Source organism: Dromaius novaehollandiae, chromosome 6 (assembly GCF_036370855.1).
Source record: "Dromaius novaehollandiae isolate bDroNov1 chromosome 6, bDroNov1.hap1, whole genome shotgun sequence".
Classification (NCBI taxonomy): domain Eukaryota; kingdom Metazoa; phylum Chordata; class Aves; order Casuariiformes; family Dromaiidae; genus Dromaius; species Dromaius novaehollandiae.
Window position 1 is genome coordinate 7790950 of NC_088103.1, and position 12785 is coordinate 7803734.

The 12785-nt window shown below is 41.4% G+C and overlaps 1 protein-coding gene across 5 annotated transcripts in view; it reads right to left on the reverse strand.

Annotated features, from left to right (window-relative positions):
* LOC112981614 (protocadherin-15) overlaps window positions 1–12785 on the reverse strand; it is a 1192166-nt gene that overhangs the window by 419727 nt on the left and 759654 nt on the right. For all 5 annotated transcript variants that reach the window (XM_064513568.1, XM_064513569.1, XM_064513570.1 and 2 more), the window contains one exon: window positions 9020–9067. The gene's annotated coding sequence lies outside the window, so the exon portion shown is untranslated. The remainder of the gene's footprint in view (window positions 1–9019; window positions 9068–12785) is intronic.

The window sequence follows — 12785 nt, forward strand, 5'->3', positions numbered from 1 at the left end:
AGGAATTAACTTATTGGCACCTAGTTTCTGCTAATTTAAATACCCTTAAAAACACACTTTCCTTAATCTTTCTCTGTCTCAGTTCTCTGCTTGGAACCCCCCAATAACTACTGTCCTGTCCCATACGGATTTGATCAACAATGTAACCAGCATTTTGTTCCTTACGGCATAGTTTTAATAAAGAAAACATGGAAGATGACTGTGGAAATGAGAAAATTTGTGGCTGGAGATGTCAAGGTCCACGGCTATTTGCAGAGACATAAATCAACCTTAAGACAATAGCGCTTCAAGAACACAACATTTCTGTTGTGCAAGAAGAGCTGCTTTGAATGGACCACAGCAATTCAGCTGCTAATGCAAAGTTAACAAAACATCTGTAGTTACCTTCTGAATAATAAAGCCACTATCGCTGTAACGAAGGACAGCCTTGCCCTTAAGCTTTCTTGAACATACTGGCCTGTCTAATATTGTTGTAATGGATGGAAAGCATAAAGGGAGACCTGGACATACCGCCCCACTCCGGCAAGCAAGCTGTGTTGCATAAGGTTTGCCATCACTAACAGTGAAATCTTGTGATGATGAGCATCATGTTAAAAGAAAAACCACAAAAACTAGGCAGTTAGATAGCACTCCCAGTCTGAACTTTGTTTGCTAAAGGAATAGCCTTTCTTATTGCAACAAGAATGTGAAAGCTTTTTGGGAGCACCTAATAGCATAGCATATGCTATTATCACCCAGCCAAATTGTCAGGAGCCAGAAAACAAGAGGACACGATCTTTTTTTAGATCAAGTTAGTCTAATTATGCATGGTATTTCTATTCACAGCAATATGGAAACCTTTTTCAAAACACTTCCTTCAAACAAATTCACTAGATACCAAGCTTCACAAATGAGCTGCATGTTCTCTAAAATAATTCCTTCATTTCACACTAGTTTTTAGCTTGTACACTGACATGCTTGTTAGCATACGGAAACAAATCAACCTTTGAAAAATCCATATGGAAATGCAAAGTCTGCTATCTGTTAATTAATACAAACTCTCTGGTTTTATGACACACTTTTGCCAGCAGCTCCCCTCTTGCATCAAAAACCTATCAGCATGCTAACCAGTAAACACTTAATAACATGGATTTTTAAATCAGTTCCTCTAATTTCAGTACTTTACCCTTGGAATAATACATGAGAGCTGAAAATTAACAAATATAGATATCTTCTCGGTAACATATAACTGCACGGCTGCGGAGCAAGAAGCCAACAAGGTATTAAGGGAATGGAGAGTAGTACAAAAACACTACAATGCTATTACATAAGTCACTTTTATGCCTTCCTGCTGCAACACTGCTCATAGTAATGGGAAAGATTTTGATCAAGGAAGAACTCTTATGAAGGTAGCTTCAAAAGTTGGAAGACTTTGTTAAGCCTTCACCACCTGGCTACATTCAGTCCAGACAAGGAAAGAAAAATAGATTTACTACTGAATCCAAAAGTTGCTTCTGAGTTAGGGTTAAGCTGATTAATTCTGGGGTGGCCAGGTTTTGCTAATGGGGAATGTTGCTAGCTTGGGGATGAGCTGAAGAATTCACACTGTCACAGGACTAGTTTTTCACTAGTGGTGGCAGTAGGGATGTCCCTGGCCTAAGATTAAGAGACTGTTTTTCTGCTATTGAAATATTTTATAATTTCACCATGAAAATCATTTTCTGTCTTTTTTGTGGGAAAATGCCACCTAAAAACTGAGAATTTGCAGTAATATGCAAAAAATGTGCTTTCACATTGAAAAAACGTCATAACTTGCTGGGGAAAAACACAATATTTTTCTGCACTCACAAAGGCTTCCAGTCCTTGGTGTCCAACGCTAAACTGTTTCACTTCATAAAACAGAACAGCCAAAACAATTTTGATACACTACGCTTCTGCTAATGAGTTTGCAGTTTTCTATCTCATAACCAGCCCAATTAAATCAACTCTAGTCACTAGTGTGTGCTTTCTTTCTAAGGGAAAACTTAATCGGTTGTTGCTTCAATATTCATATTCTCCTGAGCTTTGCTGTTTGCTTCTCAGAAAGAACAGTCCCCCAGAACTATTTTGATATGTGACCTCTTCCGTTGCCGATGATGTTATCTGCGACTGAACGGCCTGTTGCACGGGCCACGCTTGAAAGGCGACGGTTCTGTCTTTGTTCGTATTACCCAGCCTGAGAAACTTCCTCCGTTCAGAAACACGTCCATGGCTGAAAGGAGGGGGCAGCCAGGCTAGTGCTGTATGTGCCCAGGGCGCTTGGCATTAAGCTGATAACACAATATGCAAAATCTTTCTCAAAACGTGCATCTTCAGGATAATTCTGTAAAAAGACAACTCTTGCTATTCCCTCGCTGAGGCTGCTTCTGGATGCCTCTTTTTACTTTTACCCTTCTCTTATCACTTCACATAAGCCCTCATACATGCAAATGTTCTTCCACATCCTCCCTCTCTCCCTTCTGTATTTATCTTCAAAATTAGCTGAAGGTTTCATCTAGGATGAAACGTGCCCAAATTAGTCCGTGTTACAGTACCTGAGAAGAATCAAGCATCGTTCAGAAACAGAATCCTGCAAATTAAAGCCTGGACTCTTTGCTGGAGTCCTGACAGTATTTTTTGCAGATGCCCAGGAGGCTGGCTGGCTGTAATCCCCTGTCAGCACACCGCGTCGCAAAGCTGCTCCATCAGCTGCAAATTGTTCATAATGCAGAAGCATGTTTGCTTGCTGCTTCGAACAATCACAAACATATTATGCTTTCCCTGCATTATTTATATCGCCTACTCATAAGTTGATTTTTATTTATTTATTTAAAGTTTCCATCTGCAGGTTCTGGCTGCATTTCAAGCTCTCCCCCTTCAATCATGTTCTAATGGATATCTGTTCTCCCAGAACATCTGTCCTTTAGGGTCCGATCATGATATGCAAGCTAAGAGTGCCAGGATATTTGCAGTACATCCATCTCTCACAATTTTTCATCTTCTCATGTGTACGGTTTTTGCGTGTTTTTTAAATCCCCAGAATCAACTCATAAAATTAGAGCTTCCTCTCATCATAAACAGAAGAAATTAGTTTCTAGTCCTGGCAAAAATGTAACACCGTATTTGCACTGATAGGTCACAGTCCTGACAAAAATGTAACACTGTATTTGCACTGATAGGCCACAGGATAGAAAAATACTTTCTAACCTTTTAAATCTTTTTTAAAAAAAGCCTATGAAAACATGTTTGTTCAGATGACTAGGGCTCTCATATTCACAACTATCTTTTAATTTACCTTTTCATTCATTCACCTGACCCTCCTACTCTTGCTCCCCACAAAATTATTTATATAATTAAACTGAAAATGCTTTAAAATGGCATAATAAAATATACTTCTAGACTTCCGGCATCTATGCTGTCAATGGCTCCAAATGCTGTAGATCCTAATGTAGCTAACATTATTGGGTCATCTGTCTGAATTCAGCCTTGCTTTATCAAAATATCATGATCCACCTTTGTGTTTAAAGCGCTCATGCATCTGGGGGTGCCTACAGAACACCACGAAGGTGTCGCAGACCGTGGATAAGCAATGGCAATTTAGGTCTAGCTCCCACCAGTAGCAACTCAGCAAAAATACGGCAACACGAGTTTCTGCACAAACAAGCCTGAAGCCTGGTAGGCCAATGCTGAAATGTATGCTACGATGCACTTACAACTCTGGTTATCCATATTAGACAAAAGCAAGTGCAGTTATGTTTTAAACGTATCTTATACTTCACATGCTTTTAATTTCTGTATTTTAACAGTAGCTACAAAGAGACATTGTCATCCATACACAGCTGCTGAGCTACACAGGGAACTGCCTGTATTATTTTTTCCTGTCGTCCTTATTAAGGTAGCATCAGCTTTGCTGCTGGCATTGCAACTCAGCTTCTGTGGTGCCATCGCACATAGCGTGTGCCCGTGAGCTCCAAAACCAGTTGTGTGCTTCCTGAGTTGGCAGGAGTGAAAGTACAGAGGCGAGAGATTTCTCCTCTGAGAGAAGACGACTCTTCAAATACTTTCAGATTAATGCTAAGCACGTAGGCTGTAAATCCGGCTAATGAATTCAGCATGTGCACCAGAACATAGGCCTGCAAAGGACCAGCTGGGTCACCAATCCCCACTAACTGCAAGCAACCACATAATAAATGGTAAGAGCAAAGTGGCCTGGAGAAGGTCACAGTCTGCCCTCCTCATTTACTGCGTGCCATATAGTAACAGCTTTTTTTAAAAAAACAAAAAACAAAAAAACCCACACGTTTACAAGTTTTAGCAAATTATAATAATTGCTAGAGGAACTCAAAAGTCTCAGAAATTACAGTATGTGCTAGAGGAACTCAAAAGTCTCAGAAATTACAGTATGCGACAGGAAAAGTGGAGGAGGTAAGGGGATGGTATGACTGACACCCTCGTAGTCTGAGGTGGCTGAGTAATTGTTACTGGAAAACATCCAGAAGATCCTAGGAGAACAGGCAAACATAAGAGGAAGGGAAAGACTTCCCGAACATCAAGTCAGCATCAAGGCACAAAGGTCCTGTGAAGTCCCAAGGCATGGGATGCCACTGAAAACAATACAAAGCGATAAACACAACTGGAAAATTGTTCACAGCTTGGGGACACCAGCACATCGAGCGCCCAGCTCCCGGAGATCCAAGCTGTGACCGAGACCTGCAGGTGAACTCCCATTCAGAAACGTAATTCCTCCCATACACTTTGTCTTGAAAAAGCAAAGCGCTCTTCTGTCCCAGCTATCTGTTTGGAAAGCTGTTCTGGAATTTCATTCATCCCTTCAGTTACATGTCTTCTCATTTCCAGTCTAAATGTACCAAGGGACACAGTTGTGTCCGCTTGATTTTTTTATCACTCTCCCTCATATTTGCCCCCGAATGTATTTTTAAAGTGTAATCATGCCTTTGTTTTGTTAGAAAAGCAAGTTGATCCCAATCAGTCCTGTAATATACAGGAATAAAGACACACCATTCCTTTACTCATCCTTTTCCACAACTCTACAAGTTCAAAATGCATCTTTTGCTGATGCTGGGTGACCAAACTGTATGAGCCTTGTACCGCTGTGCAGACACTTCCCCGCTCCTACTTGCCAGATGCAGTCTGAAGTCACTTTGAGCCTTTTTTTTTTTTTAAGCTACATCAGTGGCAGCTCTTTGGTCCTCTCTTCTGCAACCTCTATACCAACATATGAGCAGCACTTCAAACAAGGGTCTATCAAGCCTCTCCTTGCCTCCTCGATGGCAGCAGAGCTCCAGGGAAGAACAGAGCTATCACAGTGATATTTCCCAGAACTCTCGCCCAGCTTCCAGGCACTGGCAGTGCAATCCCTTCCTGAGTAAAAACTTAAGTTTTATACTTATTAAGCCCTTTTTGTTTCAGAAATGTACCCTGTTTTCCCCACGTAAAAAGCTAGCATTCACCCTGTGCTATAGCTTGGTAACTACAATAAGCACCAGCCGGTGGGAAGAGCCCTCCCTTTCATGGGTTCTGCACTTGCCGCCCTCTAGCATCAGCTGAGCCCCGTTCCCCTTCTTCCTCTTCTAGTGTGTCCCTAGTCACTTAGTAACCACCGGGCAGCCCTCAGATCGCTTGTCTTTTCTCCATGTCAGTAAGTGCTAGACTGTTTAACTGCTCCTCGGAAGAAATGGGTATAACGCTTTGCAGCCTCAACACCTTCCCAGCTCCTACTGCACCTTTCTGAGATGGAGAGAGGGAGACCTGCACACGGTGCTCAGGATACATGAGAAACAGAGGCTTAGAAAGCAGCAGGGTGACATTTTCAGGGTATTTCAGCTTCTCTCCTGACATACTATTTGCTTTTTTCACCGCTACTGAGCATAAAGTTAACATTTTCATAGAAGTCTCTTTTATATTTTATATCTATATTTACGCCTAACATTTCATTAGGTCAGGGAGCGGCAACGGTCAGCTCCGCATTCATCACTGTATATGTGGGATATTTTCCCTCCCCCATATGCTTTGCTTTGCGTTCATCCACGCTGAATTTCACCTGCCGTTGCCTTGCCCTGGGCACTTAGTTTTGCAAAACTCCTCTGTTGTTTCTCACAGTCAGCACTCATCTTCACTGCTCTGAATAACAGCATCATCAGCAAACTCTGTCGTCTTTTCCAGATCATTTGTCAGTTGAATATCACAGGTTCAAGCACAGATTCTTTCGAGACACTACCGGCGTTGCCCTCTCACTCTGAAAATTGGTCAGCTATTCCTACCCTCTGTTCCTTGTCTTTTGGCCCGTTACTTGTTCATGTGAAGAGTTTTCCTTTCATCTGAGGAAAGCACCAATTCTTAAGTGCATGATAATAGAGTAGAGCTTTCTCAACCTTTTGGCTTTAAACTCTAATTCCTGGTCACCTCTCTGGGAAGGGCCCATGATTAGGTTCATTTCCCCTTTGATCAGCAGGGTGTCGTTTTGGCGTGAACGCAGGGCGGCTAATTTGGAGGCGGGATCATTCCAAGATGCCCCTCTTTCTCTGCGATTTTTGGGTGATTCAGCTGGAGGCAGGAGCGTTCAGAGGTGACCCCGAAGGTCGTGCGTCAGTGAACCTTTCCGTTTTCCTCCAAGAAACTGAACTTCATCCTTGAGGACAACAAGCTCATCCACATAGTCGGTGCACATCAACCAGTGGCGGGCAAGGCAAGCACTCGATGTACAGGAGACTCAGCGCAATAACCTGGACCCCCCCACGCACCCTGTGCTGGTTTTATCTGCAGTTCTTCCACAAAGCAGGACTAGCAGGCATCTAAATTTGTTTGCCGTTCTATTAGGTTGCTCAGCTGCCATAGGAACCTACTTCTCGTAGCCTTGCGACCTCCCACTCAAACATCATGATGCAAGGTCAGGACTCACACCTGCAGCCCCTTCGAGCTTTGTAGCATAAGGTTTGGAACCTGATAATTCTAAATCCAAGGCTTTATTTTATTATAACTTGGAGAATTTAAATATCTAGGCTCTAAACTATTTAGATTTAAACTGCCATTCTTTGGTAAGCAGGTCTTAAAGACAACAATCTAGATTATGAAAGCTTTTTTTCTGTTTTGCTCTGTGCTGCAACCAAACATTTTTTATAAAAAACGTTGAATTTACATGTGCTGAATGTCTTGTTTATAACAAAATATGCTGTTATTAGTCCCTAAGGGAATGACAGTGTGCTTATTAATATGAAATTTTATCCTATCTTCATTATACTAATCCACCAAGTCATAATAATTCTGTCTTCCACAGTATTACAGTAGTTTAAAAAGTTGTATGAAAGACCTTGTACCAAGGATACGGAAGGAAATACTAAACAGGACTAGTCACAAGACCTATCCCTAATGAATACTTCTACTAATTCTGGCAGCCTTGTATCTTACCTCTCAGGACGTCCTGTCCTAGTCCCCTCTTTACCCAGCTCCTTATCTGCCTAAGCCAGCTTCTTACAATTCCTGTACTAATCTACACCATCTCCACTTTAAATAATAATTTCCTCTGGGAACTGCACTTGAATGCTTCCTTTAAATCTAGATAGCTTAAGCCCATCACATAACTGTAGTCCAAGACGTTCCCAGCAAAAAGAAACATTAAGTGGGTCTGACAAAATCTACAGATGAAACTTTTCTGCATTTTATCCCACTTCTCAGTTATGATGATGCTCTCAATTATACTTTGCTCAAAATCTGTCCTAAGACACTACATAGTGTTGAAACAACCTAACCCACATGTTCTTTTCTGAACTTCTTTTTTGCTCCTTTTGCATGCATGTTAGTAGCCACTGGTCAGAGGGCATTATCCCCGTACTGAAATATCCATTAAGAATTTTGCACTTCCAGAGGCAAAATCAAAAAAGTAATGCATTCAGTTCCTACAAAGGAAGTAACAAACAAAAATGAGAGTTTTCCTATCCTTACTCGTTCAAAAATAAATTACACAGCCCCAACAACTCTACTGTTTGTTGGATGCAACAACTCAACGGGTCATTTGGTATTTCAGTATACTTTTACAGTTTACTACTTCAATAGCAATATTAAACCAACAGCGGAGCATTTAGAAGTGGAACAGGAACACTGCCAAACTCAATACATTGGCAAGAATTAGTTGAAGTCATTTTAGGAAAACAATGTTTAACATTGTTCAGTAGCTTTTTAATTTGATGGCACTGCTGTGCTACTTTGTTTATTCTTGTTTATCTTTATTTTCCATAGGAAAGCAAATGTTCTTTCCACTGAAGCTTACAGTGCCATCAAAGTTCAGTGCAACTTGTCAGGGAAAAAGAACCTGAAATAGCTCCACATTCTCCTCTCTGGCTACTCTTTGTCTGAAATCACAGCTAGAAATTTGCAAGTGAGAACATGCCTTGAAGAGAGAGAACTCGGGTCACGATACATATTTCCAACGAAAACAACCATCTTCTCCCTGCGGTAAAGCAGCGTTGCTGAGCCGATTTCCATCTTGTGATTCAAATCAACAATTAAATTCTCGGTGCCATGAAGCATGCAGCAGACATCATTCCAAAAGCCTCCCATGGATACATTTTCTAGCATTTTCCCACAACATTTTCTGAGTTAATCTTTAAAGGACATGACCTTCAGGCACAAGGATGTCATGTAAGCATTATTCCTAACATATAACTCTATACACACATCTTCAGATATTGTTACTAAAACTAAACCCCGAGAACTAAAAGATAAGGAATATCTATAGAATATGTTTAACAGAGACAAGACAACGATGTTCACCCTGCTAATGCTAGTGCTCAACCTGAGAAGGGGGGAGTGAAAGGAAAAAATTAAGCAGCTTTCAGAAGAGGCAGCAGATAGAGTGGTAAGAGTGGTAAATAAATAAATAAAGCAGCCAATCCAGATGTGAACTGAACTTCAAGGAAGGCAGGTTATTAAATGGATTATCAGAGAGCATATTTTAGAGACCATTTTTGCCAAAAGCAGGCCCATGTTAAAAGGGAACTTACAGTACCTTAATTGTACTTCTCAACCATAGCTGTTGAGCTCATAAGTTGATCATCTGAAAAACAAGAAATAGAAGGTTAATAATATTGTTCGTATCTTAATTACTAATCAATAAGAGCATCTAACAGCATACATTTATGCTTTATTAAAACAGGAGTTTTCAGCCTTCCAAACAATTAAAGAAAAGCAGAATACATAGCTTCTGATATTTGTTGTTTTATTTCCCACACAGGCAGCTTCAAATCCAAAAAATAACAAGAAGAGAATACCTGCGGTTTTCATTAAAATAGTTAACATATTTTCGGGAAGTCTGGCCACTCAGAAGCTAAGCACAAATTCACAGTAATCTTCATTCTTTTAGAAAATCTAGCATAAAACATATCTATCAGGCACTTATCTGTAATTTTTTTACGATTAGATATATTCTCTGCCCTTTCCTGATCTGAAACACTTTCCAGTGCAGTCTCCTACTAGAGTTTTACAGCTCTTTATTATGTGCGTGGGCTGGTCCCATTACCTGACCTGTACTGTTTGGTGAGTACCTCCCTGGGGTGGGGGAAATAGCTGATGGAGAGAAGGGTATTTTGGGGGCCATTCATCCAGTTTTAGCACAGGTGAGACTGTGCTAAAGGGAAACTTGGTCTGCCCAGAAAAACGTAAGGGATTCGAGCAGCATTTGGGCCTAGAAGCACAGACTGTCAGGGTTGGGGTTTCTTCTTCTCCCACGGCTCCAAGGGAGAACGTGCAAGGACCTCTGGCAAGGGTTGCCTTTTGGTGGGCACTAGGCAGAGACTCACCAGTGTGAGACCTGGGACACGGGGTCCTCGTGGTTTTGTGCCGGCTGGGGCACTGCAGGCAGGCAGTGGTCACCGGATATGCTCTTTTTTCCCCTGTGGAAAGCCAATGGGCAAACTGGGTGGTCGCTGGGTACCTCCAATTTTTCTCCTCAGTAGATCTACACACCCCTTCTTGCCTCATCCAGGCTGTCGGTAGCTCCTGTACAAAACTTCTGCAACTGTGTACGCTTACTAGCTAGTAGCGTATTGGTACATATTTTGAGGAACAAAGGTTTTTGGATAGTTCGGTGAGTCACACAGAAAATGTGACTGTTAGTTAGCCATTTTTGATAGAACTAAACCTAAACCACATCTGCAGCTCTGAATGTTTCCACACTCCAAGGGACATGGGCTGAAAATGCAATCTGAAGCTAAAACTTGTACAAGGTCTCATTTTCAGACTAGGCACGCAGAATATGTCCACACCCGTCAGGCTCACCATGCGTGCCGCAAAACTGTCTTTCGCAGCTCGAGCCGAGCTCTGCTTGCTCTACGCAGCAGGAATCTCCAGAGAAGGGACTGAGTCACGGCATCTGAGCAGAATCTTTATTTGGGGGAGGTCATAAATTGTTACTGGTTGGCTTTAAAAATGAGTTTTACAGTTACTGGGCTCATTTCACCTCTCCTATTCTGCAAAATGCAGATCTTTCCTAAGAGAGCATTTGTCAGCATTATCATCGGACAATTTCACATGAAGCAAAGATATTTTGCAGGTTGCAGCTTTCTCTTTTACTCTAGTATTTGCTAGTTGTCTAAGTAACAGTACTCAATTGCTTGGAATACGCAAAGAGCTATGACTCTTCCACACTACCAATAAAACAGCAAAACTCTTTTTAAAGGTTATTAATTGACAGCACAGAAGCTATTCAATGTCAAGCATGTTTAAGTTAGTTTTCCATGCTCTTAAAGCAGAAATCAGGCACATTTAGGTACACACAGTTTGCTTTGCAGTAACTGAAACTGTTGTTCTGTTCTGGAGTGGAACAAATCCATGGTGGGTTGGGCTGTCGGATTTACAAAGCGACTCAAGGCTTTTATGGTTGATGGAAGTTTGTGAAGACGCATGTTACACTGACTTAAAATATCACGTAAGGCGAAATAAAATGGTATTTGATTAACCTTCAAAATAAGCATTTCAATAAATACTGGTAAGCTATGTTAACAAGGAACCATATGAGTGTGGGAGTACATAGCTTTTTTTGTCAGAAGAGGTCAGCTTGACCAAATCCTTTCTCTCACCGTATGTACACAAAAAGAGAACCTCAACCAGTGTATCAGGACAAAAATAAACCACCTGCAGTTAATTTTTGAGGCTGCAGAGTTAAAAACAAATGGCTGCTTGTATTTCTGAAAAAAATCAGACAATTCGATGATTTTCATTCACGAAAAAAATAGCTTTCAGCAGACAAATATACTTACTCCAGAGAGAGCTCATATTCTGTCATTTAAATGGACATAGTACATAAAGTTGGGGATCGGAGGATAGTTGTTCCGCCAGTACGTGCACTGGTCCGTAGGAGATACAGGCACATTTTACTACTGGCATAGCTGCTGCTAACTTGACAATCCACCGAAATAATTATCTTTTTCTCCCACCAAAATCCACAGCATTAAGGCTCCAATTAGTTTGCCCAGAGGACGTCCAGTCTTCCATGCCTGTAGCTGAGGCAGAGGACCAGAATGAAGTGCATCACCATGGGAACAATGTTTACTACTTGCTTTACTAAGAGATTAATGCCTATTGTCGCTAGATCTTATGACAAATGATCACCACTTTGCATTTTTGTAATGAAGATGCATCATTCTGTATGTTGCTCACACACTACAGAATGTTCTTCCTCGCAGTCATCAAGCGCTTTTAGTTATGTATATTATTTTCCAAAAAATAATCTGTTTAGATTGTGAATGTTTGGGATTTTAATATTAAAAAAAAGAATCGCTCCGTCTCTGTATTTTCTACTGCACTAGAAGATAACACCGCAGCTACAGACTGCGGCTATTACATCAGCGAGTGGTTTGGTGCAATAGGAGCGGATCGGGAGATGAAAGCAGGCAGCGCTGAAGCCATTTCATCTGTACGCAATTTGGGTTTTACTCTGGACTTTATAACCCCGCCACACGTGGTTCAAAGCTGTCAGAAGGATCAGTCACTCATTTGGACTCTCGCGTCGCTATTAGAGCAGGGGCAGAGGATTTTGTACCCGCTGGACTGAAGCTTCTGCTTTAGTTTCCTCTGAAAGAAATCCAGTTCACACGGACCAAGACACGTTCACGTGCCTCAAAATGTGGTAAGTGGAATAACTGGAGGACTGGCTTCCAAACCATACCACTGCTCCAAACTAAATATTACCTATTTTCAGTCCCAGTGGAAACTAGTGGGATATGTGAGAGAAAGGGTGAGGAAAATAATCCTGGCACGGCAGGGTGAGAGAAATGTGCGCCTTTCTGTATTTCGGTGCTCTCTCCCAGCCTCTGCCTGGGAGCATCGTGTAACACTTCAAGTCACCCTGCGAGGCAAGAGATAGGGACCTTCAGTCAGCAGCGATAACACAGTTAGGCACTAAGCAGCCTTGAAGCCCCTACGCCAAATTTACTATGGAAAACTGTACATTTGCCCTTTTATTTGCTTTGCTGTCCTTTGGGTGACGGAAGAATCAACAAAAGGCACTACGAAATCCTGCTGGCATGTTTACTTGCAACAGTAGCTGTATACATTTCTTTTAAATTACAGAGGAAGCACAAGTGGCATGTTTGTGTAATCATTTCATAAAACTTTGCTGACTAAATACATTTTTGAGGCTGTAATTCCAGACGAGTGTAATTTCTATCAGTGACGGCTGCCTGAAAAACAACTCCTGTCATTAAATCTGAAACATAATTTTTCAGTGTATTTCAAAGATCCTGTTTTCTTTAAAGGACAGCATTTTTATTCTTGTT